This window comes from Dermacentor albipictus, chromosome 10, assembly GCF_038994185.2.
Source record: "Dermacentor albipictus isolate Rhodes 1998 colony chromosome 10, USDA_Dalb.pri_finalv2, whole genome shotgun sequence".
Classification (NCBI taxonomy): Eukaryota; Metazoa; Arthropoda; class Arachnida; order Ixodida; family Ixodidae; genus Dermacentor; species Dermacentor albipictus.
Genome location: NC_091830.1, coordinates 82,974,963 through 82,992,309, shown reverse-complemented (window position 1 = coordinate 82,992,309; position 17,347 = coordinate 82,974,963). Strand labels below are relative to the sequence as shown.

General features: G+C 44.1%; 1 long non-coding RNA gene across 1 annotated transcript in view; it reads left to right on the top strand.

Moving 5' to 3' along the window:
* Positions 1–16,967, top strand: part of LOC135918609 (uncharacterized) — a 133,331-nt gene extending 116,364 nt beyond the window's left edge. The window contains exon 3 of the long non-coding RNA XR_010569708.1: positions 16,721–16,967. This is a non-coding gene — a long non-coding RNA (uncharacterized lncRNA). The remainder of the gene's footprint in view (positions 1–16,720) is intronic.
* The last annotated feature ends 380 nt before the right edge of the window (positions 16,968–17,347 follow it).

The following is a 17,347-nucleotide window of genomic DNA, read 5'->3' as shown; positions in this document are numbered from 1 at the left end:
CTTCAGCACCAGTCTCAGAACAGCATTCACCATGAGGTTTTGAGAACGACATGGACTGGGTTGCATTAAAAAAAGGAACTGGCTTTCTTTCATATACAAAGGAAATTTTCCTCTGTAGCGAACTTTTACATCGCACCGAACAGTACAGACAGCGCTATCAATGTAGTCTATCTTGCTCTTACAATGGAATCATTGTAACTGTCATTATCTCTTGCCTCTAGAATCACGTCTTATTTCCGTGCCTGATAGGATACTAAAATCTGCTTGATAAAGCTTTGCTAGTTTACATATGTTCACTCACTTGATATGTTTGGGTCTGATTGAATTCCAGCGATATGATAGTATCCCTGGTCTTGCGACAGTAAACAAATCATCCATAGTTTCGATTGTAATTGTTGATGAACTGAATCCTGTCTTCCATGTTTCAGTTCTCAGTGACAGAAGTGAGAACAAAGGAAACGAAAACAAGAAGGTACAGCACAATCCCACAGTTCAGGTTCAGGCATAGTGTTTGAAAACAAATACAAAGATGAGCAATAATGAAATACAAAATTCGCATGATTTACCTTATGGCACGTATTCTTTACATGACAATATATATGGACGAAAACGCATATATTTCTTCGAAAGTCGACGAAAGTCGCGTGCATAATTTTTGTCTAAGTGCATTTATGTGCAGCAACTGAGCACTGCATTGATCCAACTTGATTGCATTGATTTAGATATATCAGTCTATCTACCTAGTCTTTACGACGACAGAGTGACGAATTGTTCTGTAGTCGCCATTCCGGCCTCGTCATAATACTCTCGTCATGTGACTGTCAGCACGGAGTCATGGTCATACAGTCAATGTATGACCATGACACCATCGTCCTCAGGCTGCCGTCATGCATTGTCATCATATCATAATCGTCAACATATCATCACACCGATAAGCTTACTGTCCGTTGCCTACAAACTATTTACTAAGGTAATCGCAAATAGAATCAGGAACACCTTAGACTTCTGTCAAGCAAAGGACCAGGCAGGATTCCGTAAAGGCTACTCAACAATAGATCATATTCACACTATCAATCAGGTGATAGAGAAATCTGCGGAATATAACCAACCCTTATATATTGCTTTTATTGATTACGACAAAACGTTTGATTCTGTCGAAACCTCAGATGTCATGGAGGAATTACGGAATCAGGGTGTAGACGAGCCGTATGTAAAAATACTGAAAGATATCTATAGCGCCTCCACAGCCACCGTAGTCCTCCATAAAGCAAGCAACAAAATCCCAATAAAGAAAGGCGTCAGGCAGGGAGATACGATCTCTCCAATGCTACAGCATGTTTACAGGAGGTATTCAGAGACCTGGATTGGGAAGAATTGGGGATCAAAGCTAATGGAGAGTACCCTAGTAACTTGCGATTCGCTGATGATATTGCCTTGCTTAGTAACTTAGGGGACCAATTGCAATTCATGCTCACTGACCTGGAGAGGCAAAGCAGAAGAGTGGGTCTAAAAATTAATCTGCAGAAAACTAAAGAAATGTTTAACAGTCTCGGAAGAGAACAGCAATTTACAATAGGCGGCGAGGCACTGGAAGTCGTAAGGGCATACACCTACTTTGGGCAGGTAGTGACGGCGGATCCGGATCATGAGACGGAAATAATCAGGAGAATAAGAATGGGCTGGGGTGCGTTTGGCAGGCATTCTCAGATCATGAACAGCAGGTTACCATTATCCCTCAAGAGAAAAGTATATAATAGCTGTGTCTTACCAGTACTCACCTACGGGGCAGAAACCTGGAGGCTTACGAAAAGAGTTCTGCTCAAATTGAGGACCACGCAACGAGCTATGGAAAGAAGAGTGATAGGTGTAACGTTAAGGGATAAGAAAAGAGGAGATTGGGTCAGCGAACAAACGCGAGTTAATGACATCTTAGTTGAAATCAAGGAAAAGAAATGGTCATGGGCAGGACATGTAATGAGGAGGGAAGGTAACCGATTGTCAATAAGGGTTACGGACTGGATCCCAAGGGAAGGGAAGCGTAGCAGGGGGCGGCAGAAAGTTAGGTGGGCGGATGAGATTAAGAAGTTTGCAGGGACGGCGTGGCCACAATTAGTACATGACCGGGGTTGTTGGAGAAATATGGGAGAGGCCTTTGCCCTGCAGTGGGCGTAAGCAGGCTGATGATGATGATGATCATCATCATCATACCGTCGTTGTAATACTACTTTTGCTGGTTTATGAATGCCCTTCCTTCTCATTCGTTCGTAATGATGCTGCAGTCATTTGATCGTGATTATACTGCGTTGTCTTAACACTGTCGACATTTCGTTGCCGTCCTACAGTCGTAGTCATATATTTGTATACAAACTATCCTTGTGATGCCATAGCGGACGTTCTATTGTAGTTATTCCAGCCTCGTCATTCAATTTTGCTCATGCCATTGTCGTGTTACCATAGTCATCGTGGCGTCGTTATTATAACGTTTTCATCAATCGTTTAGCTCTTGCCAAAGTCGTCACATGGATGGCATTATGCCATTGCATTATTTCAGAATCATCTCATTAGAATTTGCCTTCATCGTCATACCCGCTCCGTCGATCTATCGACGTCATCCTTTCTTCCTTTACCACGCCGATCACTGCGTCATTGCCATCAAGGTGTGGAGGGTGAGACAAAGTGAAAGAAGGCCCAAGTCCAAGAGCCCTATCAAGCATCTCGAGGAAGGCAGTCTGCAGTTCTTTAGGGGGACTGTACACATTGTCAATTAACCTTTTTGTGTTCCCTCTCTTTGTAGTGTGTAAATCGATCAATTGGTGCTCCGTGCAGCACTGGAGATATTAGGGGCCGCTTGCCGTGATATCCTTGTGCATGAGCGTCGCCACTCTTGCAGCAGCAGCAGCAGCAGCAAACGACAATATGGTGGTACTGAGGAGCTAAGCGGGGCCTGCAGGTCCCTACCCAGCCGTTGGCTAGTCCCATGTCAGAATAGAGAGGCCATGCCTCTCCGCTCGTTCACGGGCCCTCTAGACAGCCAGGAGGTGAACGTCTAATTTCGGGTCGGTGATGGCCTTCGTCCAGTCTTAAAATCCTTTAACACAGGGCACGGCCAGAGCATGTGATTTAATGAGCTAAATTCAGCGCCACAATCTGGGCAGAGTGGATCAATGTCCGGGTGGAGCATGTGCAGAAAGCCCCTAGAGGGGTAGGACCCCGTATGGATATATGGGATTTTGGTGCGTGTAGTAGTCTGTAAGCTTGGCTCCCCCCTTCCCAACTTCCTGTAGACAAATAACGTCTCGTTGGGTGATGGCGGCGTCTAAATATGATTTCAGCACTATAGCTCTTTTATGAAAACAGCGGCAGTACCATTGGCATATCTCGGTGGTGTCCGTGGCTTGGGTTGTTCTACTGGCATGGTCAGCTACGATTTCGCTATCTGTCGGATCGGAAAGAGCCTCGTTTCTGACACTCCTCACCTTCGGTGTTCCGAGGTTACTGCTAGCTCTTTTACGCGACGTTTGCTGCGGCTTGGACACTGGACAGTTCTCATGGACATAAACTCTGTCGTCCTCCACCTGAGCTAATATTTGCTGTTGAAAAGATTGCAAACTCTGCGTTTGTTGCTCTAACTGATTCATCATTCTGTCGATGTTTCTAATTGTTGTATAATGGGTGGCCTTGTGCTCATTTATCGCGTCCAATTTCGGTATTCCTCAACGGTGGTTTCAGTGCAGCCATCTGGATTTTAAGTTTTCATATTTGTTTAAGATAACTATTTTCAGAAAGGATTGTTAGATACTACGAGTAGGTGGTGTTTGAAGCCCTCTTTCGTGCCATCACAGCCGAGCTCACCTTGTATTCGGTCGAGTCTCCCAGTACCACTCAAGTCCTGGATGGCGTACGGTATCCGGCAGGGCTTGAGGTGGGGTCTGGTGGCACAATGGTCATATAGTCCTTGCTCTAGCTTTTTTTTTCTTTTGATCTTAATTTTTTTTTTCATTTGGGTGGCGACGTTGGAATGTACCCTTGAGTCCGCAACCGAGGACCCTCTTACATGTCCCTGTCGTCTGTGTTTGACAATTTCTGCGCTGGTGACGATAACTTGATCGCCTTGCCCGGCGATCAAGGCTTGTCATCTGTTTTGGTCACTTTGGTTGCTGTCGCTACGGTGGCAGTTTAAAATTACGTTTACATGATTTGGCCCCCATGAGATGCTTTTCTCTGCAGGTGGTGCAAACTGGATTGCAGTCGTGGTCCCTAATGCCACAGTTGTAACATAGTGTCAGGTGCGGATTTAGGGGTCCGTCCGTTCTGTGGCCCTTTTGCTTGCAAGTCTTGCAAAATGGTATAGTATTGTTGTAAGGGAAGCGCAGTGAAGATCCTCTCCCCTGTAATAGATGTATCGCGGTAATATGTGCCAAAGAAGGTAGTTACCGCTGTTTTCCTTCATCCAACATGGCAGCTTTTAGTATATCGACTCTTTTCGTACGAGTGCGTATGTTAGCTCGTAGGGTCTCCGGGTTCGTGTGAAGAGCGAGGCCATGTATCAATCCTTTCTTTGTGACCCCACCAACGGCTCCGCAGGTATTCGCTGGGTGCAGGTAACTGTTTAAGTTTAGGCATGTGATTATGCTGGCAATATCCGCCACCTCTACGGTAGAGGTTGAGATAATGAAGATATTTGATACTGGTTTCCATCCGAATAGGAAGTTGTTTTCATTTTGCTTACCTTGGCAGGCGTTTATACTTGCTCTTACGATATGGGGTGCCGTGACTTCCCTGCTAGGGAGACCTGGTTGGTGGTGCACGATAACTTTAAAGTCGTTCTTAGACAGTGTTGAAGCTGCCTTATTTAGAATCTTGAAGTCTCATCTCGGTCTAAGTCCGAGGAGTCGAGTTGTGCGTTCGGTGTTTTCTGGGGGTCTGCTGCCTTCTTATAACCCTCGTTGCGACCTCAGCGCTTTCGCACCTAGTGTCACCGTAGGCGTCGGTATAAGTCACCGCCATGTTAGCGAAGCCTTCTGCGTACTACCTGCCAACGCCTACCCGTCACTGTTAGGGTTCGACTACACACACGTGTGGTGTGCACGTTTGAGCCCGCTGAAAAGGTTTGGCGAAGTGCTCATTGAAAATATTTGTATCCAGAGTATTACAAGGTTGCCCAACCTCGTGAAGTCCTCACATTTCAGTTCACAGCAGAAAGTCCCTTCCAAAGGCGAAAACAGATGGAAGGCCATCTAGTCTAGTCTACGCTAGCTAGCGGCGCCACTCAGCTGGAGAATAATTGATCAAGGGTTGCACGTTGAATAGTGCAAGCAACATGGAACTATGTTGTGTTCAAAAAAACATTCCAATGTTTCAGCCTGGAGGGGACTTCTTAAAAATTGATGACTGATAAAAACTAGATCATGAACCGAAATTGAGAAAGAAGCCTTGAAAAGGAGTTTAAAATGTAACGACTTGTGTTAAATTAAAAGGGGCCATATTATGCGTAATGTTGTTGCTCGTCATCCAAGGAAAGACCGAATCTCACTTTGATCAGGCAAGTTGAAGTCTGCTGTTGTGATACAGTCAGGTGGCCTATATCGACAGTTGAGTGTTGCTCTACCGGACATTAGTGGTACTGGACACAGCAATTGCCGTCGCTAGGAAACTACATATCCCACTGTACATCTACTGCCTAAAAGTCATTTAGGCTCGAATGTTTCGAAAGAAAACCCAGACCGACAATGATGTCATTCGGGCACTGTTCGTGAAGGAGAAATAGAACAGTGGCTTAGAGACGAACGATTGGTTACAAAATCTCTCCAAAGGAGGACAACAGGAGAAGTCCTGCCGTGGTAGGCTAACACTGTAGGCAGCACGGTGGGTGTCGCAAGCTTCCTGGGCCTTCGGTCAAAAGCAGCGCTGAATAATTGAAAGTTTCATTCCTGTGGCAACGAGAGATTGAACAGAAGCACCATGTACTCTTCGAAGTTTATTAGGCTTCCAAGTATAGACAGGAATAACTGGTATAGTAGGCCATGGGGTAGTTGCAGGATCGCATCAAGGTGCTGGACAGTTTCGTCTTTCGAAGTGTAGCGACAATGCCCAGATGGGGATGAATATCAGAGAACGTGAGGTTAGCGGGATGGTTGAACCTGTGGTAATTATGACCGGCTTTGCCACGGCTGGAGCGCTGTCGGCGTTGCCGTTCTGAGTCAGTGTCTAAGGCGGGAAAATATCAGTAGCAGGGTCACTGATAGTAATAATATGACCATGGCTACTGAGTAAGCAATGGCTGGCGGCTGCGGCAGTGACAATGGGAGCAATGACAGGATGTGGCCGTATTGCCCGTGTCTCACTGGTTACGGAGGAGAAGTAAGCTTTGCATCGAGGAGCCAGCAGGCCTAAGAACCTAAAAAAACGTTTGTAGTGTGAACCGACACAGAAAGTTAAGGCAGAAACTTTGCGTTCTTATCTCGAATTGCAGCTTGTATATGCATGATAAAGGGCCCACTGTCACGTAAGCAGGAACAAACTGGAACTACAGGCAAGGCCTGCTACTGGATGTGAATCGTGCGCGTTAAGTTTTTTAGTCCCGGCTGCAGAAAAAACCACGGTGTGGCTTTGTTTGGCAGTGTATCGAAACATCGTGCAAGCGGTGGCTCTTCGACTGCCCATAGCTACGAAACTCTTATAATTGCATACACTGTGGCACAGTTCTTAAGATTAAAAATATCAGTTGCCGCACCTTTGGGTATTTCACCAACTATGTCGGCGTCTGTTTTTCATTGTCGTGCTTTTATGAGAAGGCAAGTGCATTTTGCAGATATTCGATGGAGGACTGTTTGGACACCCGAGCATGGTGGCCAAGTTCCTTTATGCTGACGGCCTATGACCAAGAGGTCTCCCAAGCAAACCTCGAAGTTTCTCTTTACAGGCGTCCTAGCTAGTTATGCCATCATTATTTATTTATTAATTTGACTAATTTATTACAATGCTCTGAGGGACAATAGGGGCGTTACAGAGGGGATGGGTGCAAAAATAAAACAAGGAAACAAAAGTACAAGAAAAAAGCAAGAATTACAATGGAGATGACTGTTCAATGATATGCTTCGTGATGGCTGTCTTGAAGGGTGGCGTGTATTCAATGCAGACAATAAGAGGCAGAAGGCAGCTCCACTCATTGCGAGTCTCAGGTAAGAAAGAGTTAAAAATCACATTCGGTTTGCAGCTAGGGAGGACCACTTTATGTGGATGACCAACACAAGTTTCAGTGTCTGCTTTTGAAAGAAAATGCTGTCCAAAAGATTCAAGCGTGCCATTTTCAACAAACTGCAATATGAATCAGACCAAGTTTAAATTTTATTAAATGAGGACAAGCTGTGCGAGAAGAATTCGAAAAGATGAAGCAAGCTGAGCGACCCTGAACAGGTTTTATAGCCGCGATTGAAGTAATAAATGCGGGGTCCCATATGGATGGTACATACGCTAGCTTGGGCCGTATTAGCGGTGGATACAAAAGTAACTTCAGATGGGATGGAGCCTAAGTTTCTGCGCATGTAGGCAAGGGGACGGTTCGTATTGTTAGTAACATATTCGATGTGCATGCGCCATGATAGGCTGTTATTCATGGGAAAACCAATGTATTTATAAGATTGGGCCCTCTCCCAGGTAGCACAAAAGAGATACGTAACGTTTTCGTAGCGTTTATCCAAGACGATAAAAACGGGTTTAAGAAGACACGAATGAGAGAACTTCGGCGGGAAAACGTCGTATATTTCTGCTAATGTCCGGCTTAATTACTTTCTTGAGACGATCTAGAACAGGTCTGCAAGACGTATTCGAAAAGCTGGTCTAGAAATAGGATTGGGAAAGACACAAGTAATCCCTTTGCCAAAACTATTCGTAACCAGTTTGTAAACGTTTTTAGGACGTTATCAAAAAGCTGGTCTAGAAGCGGTCTTGAAAGGTTTACGATCATCTGAAGCTAATTTTCGCGGGTGACGTACGCGATTAGACATCGTTGTTCAAAACACGCGTTTAGTTTCGCCTCACGCGACTGGCCTATGCCGCGCAGACGTCGTCAGCCGCACCCGTTGGCACGGCCTAGGCCAATCGCGTGAGGTGAAACTGATCGGGCGTTTCGAACAACGATCTCCAATCGCGCCCCAGATGAGTAGAAGCGTCGGTGTTGACTGTAAGAGCCATGGCGCAGTGCCAAGCACTGTTCCCCGCTTGGCCGGCGCATCCTCTACCAAGTCGCACGAAAATGAGCCTGCTAGGAATAATAAATCCTTAATACCGCCTTTAGTAAGCTATGATGCTTACAACCACAATGGGAATGACATCCTGCAAAGAACAAATGGCCACGTCTTGGCAGGTGGCCAGACCAAGCCCTTCATGCCAAGAGTGCCTGAAATGAGAACATTGTGACAAAGCAAAAACACTTTATTAAAATGTAATGTTTATGCAAGGTTCGAACAAACTGTGTGAGAAATGCAAATAGAAGTAAAAGTACATCAACAATGACAAAAGTCGCAGAAAGGATTCGTAATGAACTCGAAAGTGAACATTCACTAGCACATAAACAAAATTCCAAGTACACATACAAAAATGAACAGAAAAACCTGGAGTGTACTAAAGTGTCTAATTTATCATAGTAAAGTGCACGTGCTATTAGATGGACTAGAGTTATGCAGAAGTGACATCGGAGCGAATGGAAGAAGAAGACTGAAAAATGCAAGAGTATGAATCGGATGGTAACTGCCTCCAAGCAATGTTACTAATCAGCTAGAAGCTTGAAAAGAGCACAAAAAGAAATACCACCGCATACCATCGTAAAATAATCCTGTGACAGAAATAAGAAAAATGGGAGCAATGCAAAATTGGAAATATTGCCTTTAGGATATATCAAAGAAGGTAATGGTGAGAAAAAATAACCATACAACAAAAAAGCAATAAAGTGAAATTAGTACAGAATACTTAAACATGGGGATTCAGTGTAACAAGTGAACACTACTGTAGTACAGCGAACGATGAGACAGTAATGCTGCATCTTGCCACTCCAGAACGTGAGAAATGAACATGCAAGCCTCATATTAGAAACTTACATAAACATGGAAATCAACTGGAATGCACTGGAAGCTGCATTTGTGTAACAAAGGAAGCAATGGTCATAGCAAATAGTAAGTGTTTTATCTAAAAAGCCCTTTACGCTTTAAGAGGCAAAGTTGTACCTCTCTGGCAAAAACAAAGTTGCAAGGAATAATTTGCAAACCAGCAAATACATTAATTAGCACACTGACATGTCACACTTTGCGCACATCTCCAGTCTCCTAGAGTAAAAAAAAGCACTCTGAATGAGAAAAACGTTTAACACATGTAGCCCAGAGCAAATTCTTTGCCAGTTCACTCACACTTTCACATCCAAAAACATTTGCCACAAAGTCCAGGCACAGTTCCACTGGTGTTTACCAATTCACCCCCACTTTCACATCCAAAAATATTTGGCACACAGTCCAGGCAGAGCTTCATAGATAAACAGCTTGAAAGCACCCTACTGATTATTGTGATGTCCCGCTGCTGGAAATAGAACTGCCGCACATGCTGGTAGTGGTTTCAATGTAGACACACTTGCTCCCCTGGACAGGTATGCTCAGATATCTGCACTGGTGCTCCATTTTGTCGAAGTAGACACATTGATGCACTACGCTGGTAATTGAAACGGTTTGAATGCACAAGTATTGGCTTCACCAGAAAGTCTTGCCCACATACCACCACTGGCGTATATATGCACTTGCTCTTCACTCAGTAGCATTGAACTTAAAGTGTTCCCTATGTGGCAGCCATGTGTAAAACCGGTGTCACACGACCACTCTCGATCGCGATCAAGCCCGATCCGGATCGAAATTATCGATGCGACTGGCTCACTCTCGTAACTTGCGCAAAGGAGCCAATCACGACCGAGAAATTCGATTTGTAGCGGACTGGATAGCGGCTAAAAGAGCCCCGTGTGAAACCGGTATCAAATAATGCACAGACGTACGCTAGGAAAATGTGTTGCACAAGGACAAAAAACTGCGACATGCCCTGTTGTGCGAAGCGCGCGCACAGAACACATGTATATAAAAAAAAACTGCGAGAGCGCTTCGCGAACTCTATGCGCACACATGGCACCCGCACGAACTCGGCAGGCCGCTGACTAAGTAAAGCACGAAGGGCGCACAGCGTACATTCCGACACATGCCCCAAACTGCAAACAATCGTACTACCTAAAGCATGGAAGTTATTTTATACCAAGGGCATACTCGACTCACGTATGCAGTATCCACAAGCGAGTTATGCAGCGTACATGCTGTATCCATTCGCCAAATAGTAAAATTGATAACAAGCACAAAGCTAAAAGGGACTCAATACATTACTACCATTTGAGGCGTCAAATGAAATCGAATTTGGCCGCTTCATATATTGGACACAATATATGGACACATGTGGTACCCGGCAATACCATGAAATACCCATCACGTGGGTAAAGCGGGCGAAAACACAATCGAGAACCTGAAGCGCAAACGATAAAAGCACGGTATGGTGCACTGTAGCGCGAGGGAAGAAAATAGGGCGAGCACTTGACCTCACCTTTTGGGATACCGCACTAGTACTGAATCATTAAAGAAAAGCCTGTTTGAACCAGTTCCCTTGTCTGCAACACTCTTGCTAAACGGGAGACTAAAATACCACGATGACGGCTCTATTGCGGAGATCGGCAAGGTGCGCACAGACAGACATTTTGCCGCCTTTCTTCGCATTCTGCAAAATGCTTTCTTGTTAGGATCACGCATAGCGGCCGATCCCGACGCTAGGGACACACAGGCACGATTTCGTCCCTGTAACTTTCATCCTTATACTGCCCTTAACGCCTTAATTACAGCGTCAGTGAAAAGGCGCCTCACATAAGATGACAATGAACTTGAAGAGCTGATTAGTGCCCTCCACTCCGCACCCTCCAATTGAAAACACTACTGATTTCCAAATTAAACTACACAAACAGATCGCACAACCCAAACTAATCACAGAACGTCGTTTTCTTGACGGCAAAACCCTGCAACACTTACATGACAAAGGGCAGCGGCAGCACATTCAGAACAGCCGCTATCATACCACAGCGCATTGTAAGTGCGATAACGCTATTATGCCAGGCTCAAACAGATCGCACAACCCAAACTAATCACAGAATGTCGTTTTCTTGACAGCAAAGCACTGCAACACTTACATGACAAAGGGCAGCGGCAGCACATTCAGAACAGTCGCAAACAGACCTTAGTGCCATGCGAGTGCGATAACGCAACTATGCCAGGCTTCATGAATAACTTGGTCGCCTTGGTCACATAACAATTGAAAACACTACTGATTTCCCAAAAAAACCACACAAACATATCGCACAACCCAAACTGATCACAGAATATCGTTTTCTTGACAGCAAAACACTGCAACACTTACATAGCAAAGGGCAGCGGCAGCACATTCAGAACAGCCGCAAACACACCATAGCGCAATGCGAGTGCGGTGACGCGACGACGCCATGACGACGCGACTATGCCCGGCTCGCTCGGCTGCCCGGCATCACGAATCACGTGGCCACCTTGGTCACATGATTTGACGACGGTATCGCCACCTTGCGCAAGGTTGGATCGCGTTGATGGGTTGTTGAATATTGTAGAAGCCGCTAAAAAGGCTGACGCGCCGTGGCGTGGCGGTGGCGCCTTGAGTCGTTTTCAAAACGTATTCACCCCTCGTTTTTAAGCTGCCTGGCTTCCAACGTTATCAAAACGTATTCACCCCTCGTTTTTAAGCTATCTTGTTTGGAACGTCTTTGATGCGTCGATTTTGGCCAAAAATCCGTTTCAGACGTTCAATCCCTTAATACGACGTTTTCAAGACTTTGTGTGCTACCTGGGCTGCAGTGAAACCCCGTTAATCTTGCCATCGAATGCTTTGGGCGCATTGGACTGACGGGAGATGGACATAAGTTTACATTTCGACGGGTTAATAACCATAGAACATCGCTCACACCAATTAAATACATTGTTGAGATCACAGTGAATGGCGCAACTATTGTTATTCCACAAAAAAGAACACAATGATCAGCAAAAATCTTGAGGGAAGAAGTAATTCCAATCGGAACGTCATTATTATAAATTAGAAAGAGTAAAGGACCTAAAAACGACCTTTAGGGCACACCAGACGTTACGGCACATGGTGATGATGACGAGTGGTTGGCTGATACAAACGGTTAGTCAAGAAAACTTCAATCCATTTGGGAATACTAGGATCAATATTCAGGGAGTTAATCTTAAGAAGGTGTAATTGATGCGCCACTTTATCGAAAGCCTTAACAAAATGTATAAAGATACAGTCGGTTAGCATACCACTATGTAAAGACGATGCTAATATGTTAGTCAAATAAAAGAGTTGAGTCGCACAAGAAACATTATTTCGAAAGGAGTACTGACAAGAACTGAACTGAAGAACAATATGCTTTCGAGAAAGAAGATTACAATATATAATATGGTCTAGAAGTTTATAGACAATGTTTGTTAATAAAATAGGCCTGTAGGTAAAGGGACGATTCGGATTAGCATGTTTGAAGAGTTGAACCACCCTCGCTATCATCGAATCAGCCGGCATTGTGGAGTGTTCAACAGACTGGGTAAACAGAGGTGCTAAAGATATGCTGGAATGAACAGCAGTATTTTACTAAAGGTTTGAACTAATATGGTCAACACCACAGCTAGACGACAACTTCAGGACCTGTATTCACGTCACAACACCTGTGAAATCGATAAAATGGGGCTGAATATGAATATGCACGATGAATATGAAATGCAATCATATGAATATGAAATCAATGAATATGCACACCTTCACGGCGTGTGGGGTTTTCGGAAAAACTGCTCCCCCGGTAATCTGGCCCTTACAGCGTCGTCCGATGGCTCAGTGATTTGACTTATGAAGTAGCCCCAGCGCATGCTTCCCCGTCGTCCATGTCAACTGATATAGTCCACGTGTGTCGTCTCAAGCCCTATCAAGCGGCTGCCATCTAGAAGGTGCCGGGTCGGCGCTTTCACCGCCATTGGTTATGTAACGGTGCCAGGAGATAGATAAAGGGGACGATCACCAACAAGACGAAACAGACGACGTAAAGAGGCTAACCTAATGTTCGGCCATACTGCTGGAACCGGCCATATCTTCTGCACAGCCCAATTTTTGTTTAGGTCACCAGGGTTGGGCTTTTGAGGCATGCACTGTCTCAACTGTGTTCACACAATTCCTAATTGCACGTAATTGGACCCAAATATATGTTATTTGCTAAGTAGCGCACACCGACTACATGTGCGTACTGTCATATTTTTTTTGTCATTGAGACCCAATGTCCAATTTATTTGACATCGTAAAATACATCACGCACTGGCGAAAACTACCGCATTTGTAGCTGAAATACGCCGCTCTCAGTTTTCCTTGAGTTCTTACCAACCCAAACTAACAAGTAAATATGCTTTATTACATGGAAAAAAAAACATAAATTCACTTATTTCCTAGGCGGCAGCCGGACAAAGCGCTCGCACTCAGTTCCGCCATTTTCAACTCTCCTGGCAACGCGGGAAACGGAGTGACTTCGACAGTAGAGTCAATTGATGACAGCCCGGGTTCAAGCAGCCGGATAAGCCGTGTCTACCCAGTTGAAAAACACAACAGGAAATTTCAGTCTGTCGAATTTAGCGACGTTGTTCTGTAGTTATGTTGTCTGTCGTTCTGTTTTCTGTCGTCCTGTTGTCTGTCGTTTTGTTGTCTGACGTTCTGTTGTGTATAGTTTGACGTCCTGTAGCCAAAAGCTCTATAGTTCTTTACCAATGTGTAGTTAAAAATTGACAGAGACCTCTTTAAAGGCTATGTAAATTTGTTAATACAAAAAATATAAAAGTAAAAAGAATTCAAGAAAGATGTCCCCGCCGGAGATTGGAACTTGCGACCTGCCGTTTCCGAGCCCAGCATCTTACCACTGCACCACTCAGGACTTTTCTTTTTGTTTATTGCAAGGAAATATTGGTAGTGTCAAACCAATGCAGTTACATTACATATGTGCAGGGAGGGAGACTGCACCACTCAGGACACGTCTATTGGTGTACATTTTGGCCATGTGAATAGTACGAATCTATTTTGCGCTGATGTATACATTTGCATTTTAAGAGCCAAGATCCGCTATCACTTCACTGCGTCAACGGCCACATCTCTAGAAGAGCAAAAGTGTTAAAATCGACAGGTACATCGTGGTATGCTAGCACATCAATTTTGCTGTACGATATCCATATTAAATGGGAGATTCAGAAATAGACACAATTTTTCTACTGTTAGGGTTGTTACGGCTAATTTAGACAGTTGTCTATTGCTCTTTACACTTTTGAACGCGCATATAATTCATGTGTTCAATGCAAACTAGCTACATTAACATTCGTGGATGAGTGTTCTTTCTGACAGCATGATGGCTTCTTACGGCAGCGCTGTACCTGAATAATCAGACCCGAGCGAGACAGCTTTTCAAGGAACTTTGTGGAACAACCCAAGACTTCCTTTTCGTTTCGAAAAATCTGATGCAATATTTCTGGGAAATTAAAAATATGGGCCAGTGTAACGCCAAATGTAAGTGCACAGGCCTGTGCCACATCTTATGAAATAAAGCAAAACGGATACGCAGCCATTCCCTCAGAGGGTATGATTTTGATGAGGCCGGTATGGCGTTGCTGGTGCCTCGTCGTCACGGCAAAATTATAACAATTGGCCAAGTCGACTTTAATACCGGTGTCGTTGCTATCAGCGTTGCCGGCTTCAGGGAAGCACGATTGAATACCGCGCAAGAGAAAAGTACAGTGTACACCACCGATGCGAAACTGACATAAAATTTTAAAGCGTAAGCACGATTGAATACGCGCAAGAGAAAAGTACAGTGTACACCACCGATGCGAAACTGACATAAAATTTTAAAGCGTCGCGACGGAAAGGGCTTCTGTCGCGACGTCAGAACTTATGTCGCTGCGACAGAAAGTGGCACATTTCTGTGTAGTCCCGACAGAGAGCTCCTGTCGCGACGGCAGAATCACTGTTGCAATAAAAAGTTGTTGTTGCGACATCATAAACTCTTGCTGTCGCCGCAGAACGTTTCTGTTGCGACTACAGAACTCTTGGGCGTCGCGACCGAATGTTTCTGTTGCGACGTCAGAATTGCTGTCGTAACGTCAATGTCGCTGTCACAATATGAAGCTGTTGTGACTACAGAACTCTTGTTGTCACGACAGAGCGTTTCTCTTGGGACTTCATAACTCTTAGTCGTTCTGTTGCGACGACAAAATTTTTGTCGTAACGCCCGAATCACTGTCACGATAGAAAGCTGTTGTTGTGACTACAGAACCCTTGTTGTCCTGACCGAATGTTTCTGTTGCGACTTCAGAACTATTGGCATTCGCGACAGAATGTTTCTGTTGCGACATCCGAATTTCTGTCGTAGCATAAGAAATGTCTGTCACAATTAACTACAAAAACATCAGGAACTTCTGTCGCACAACAGAAATTTTTATAGTTGCGACAGGAATTCCTGTTGTCTTTTTCAACTAGGCATGAGGAAAAATCTGTTTTGATAGCCTTGGCACGCTGCGTTTATTTGTACAATATATCCGACAAATCTTCCATTGGTTGGCCTCAGAAGGATATTGTAATGGCAACGATGCAAACTGCAATTGAAGCACAAGTAAAAGAAGGGCAAAGATAACAGTACAATTGTAGTAGTTCCTTTCGCTCTTTCCTCGAATTCCAATGCTAGGCAGTGATGACTCACAGAATCAGGACCGCCAATGCGCCGGTAAATGCAATAAAGCTTCAATCTTCGCACATCACTCATGGTCTCGTGCTCAATTATTGATACAAGGACCTGTTTGTCTGAACGAGACCTTTCCCACACGACGTCATAAGCACCCGTGACATAAGCCCTTACATGTTTCTTCCCCCGAGGAGGTTTCTTTGGTGCAATCGAATTACGTGGGTGGCAAACAAACCCAGACGGCTATGCATGTACTTACAGCATATTTTCAAGTTTTCTAGTGTTAGCAGAACGAGATAAGTGTATGTATATTATGGTACGTAACGTTCTTTGGTTGAATTACGTCCAAATGATACAGTTTTCATGGACTAATCTTGTTGAAATGAGAATCGTCACATTTTGTTTTTATTTCCGCAAGTTAAAGTAAATCTGTTGCCATACTTTGGAAAAAGACCACCGAAAGAACATAATAGTTCCTTTCTATTGCAATTGACACAGTTGCGCACTGCATCCGTCGCGATGGTCAAGCACAGGCAACCACACGACAAGCTGGGAACTATTGTCAGGGGGACATGGCTTCAAAAATTATGCATTATGCTTTCTTGGAAAACATCCTCTCATGCTATGAATGGTCAGCCTTTGTCCACTGGGTCTCTATTTTTTCATGTAAATATACGGAAAGGAAGAATTAGTTCTTACATCAACTGAAAGTAGATGGAAGTGTCATGGATCCATACTTCAGCCAAGCCTGAAAACACAGAACAAGGAATAATGTGCATGCTCTATTTTGCTCTTATTGCATCCCTATTTGCACGCCTTGCTTTCAGTTACATGGACAGCTGAATAATTGTGTTGCTTATTATTTTACAGGTATGAAGATCTCCGCGGACAGAAAGTATCAGCCCTGTTACGAACCTAGAAAAATTTCGCGCTGAATTTCAAGCAAGATCCAACAAGTGAAGCGACACCACCTGTGCCTTAAATTCTAGCTACAAACCGGAGTCCTAGTATACTGTTAAAAATGTGACAACTCAACGGTGAAAATGCTGGTCAGTGACAACTTTATTATTTGGACAAAAGACAATCACTGCGCGGTATGTACCGCAGAAATTTTGGAATAGCTTAACAATATATCTTTACACATTTACAGAAGACATACACTTACTACGTTCCCCCTATTATTAGAAACCTGCTTCCAATTTGATTTAGGTAAATCGTTAAAGATCTTGAAAAAGGCATCTACCTTGCATTTGCAGGTTTCGAAACAAATGGAAATCACATAAATATTTATTTTGCGTGATTTAGTCTAGTCATTACGAAATGACTACGGTCTAAGAAGAAAAAAGAACGCCGCCAAAGCCAGTAAGGAACTTGCAACTTTTTCAATACTAAACTTACTTGCTTCGAGTTGAGCAAAGTACGTTAGGTATAGTTTGTCACACTCGCGAACAACAATTATTTTGAAGATTTGAGTTAATCTTGGCACAAACAGTGATA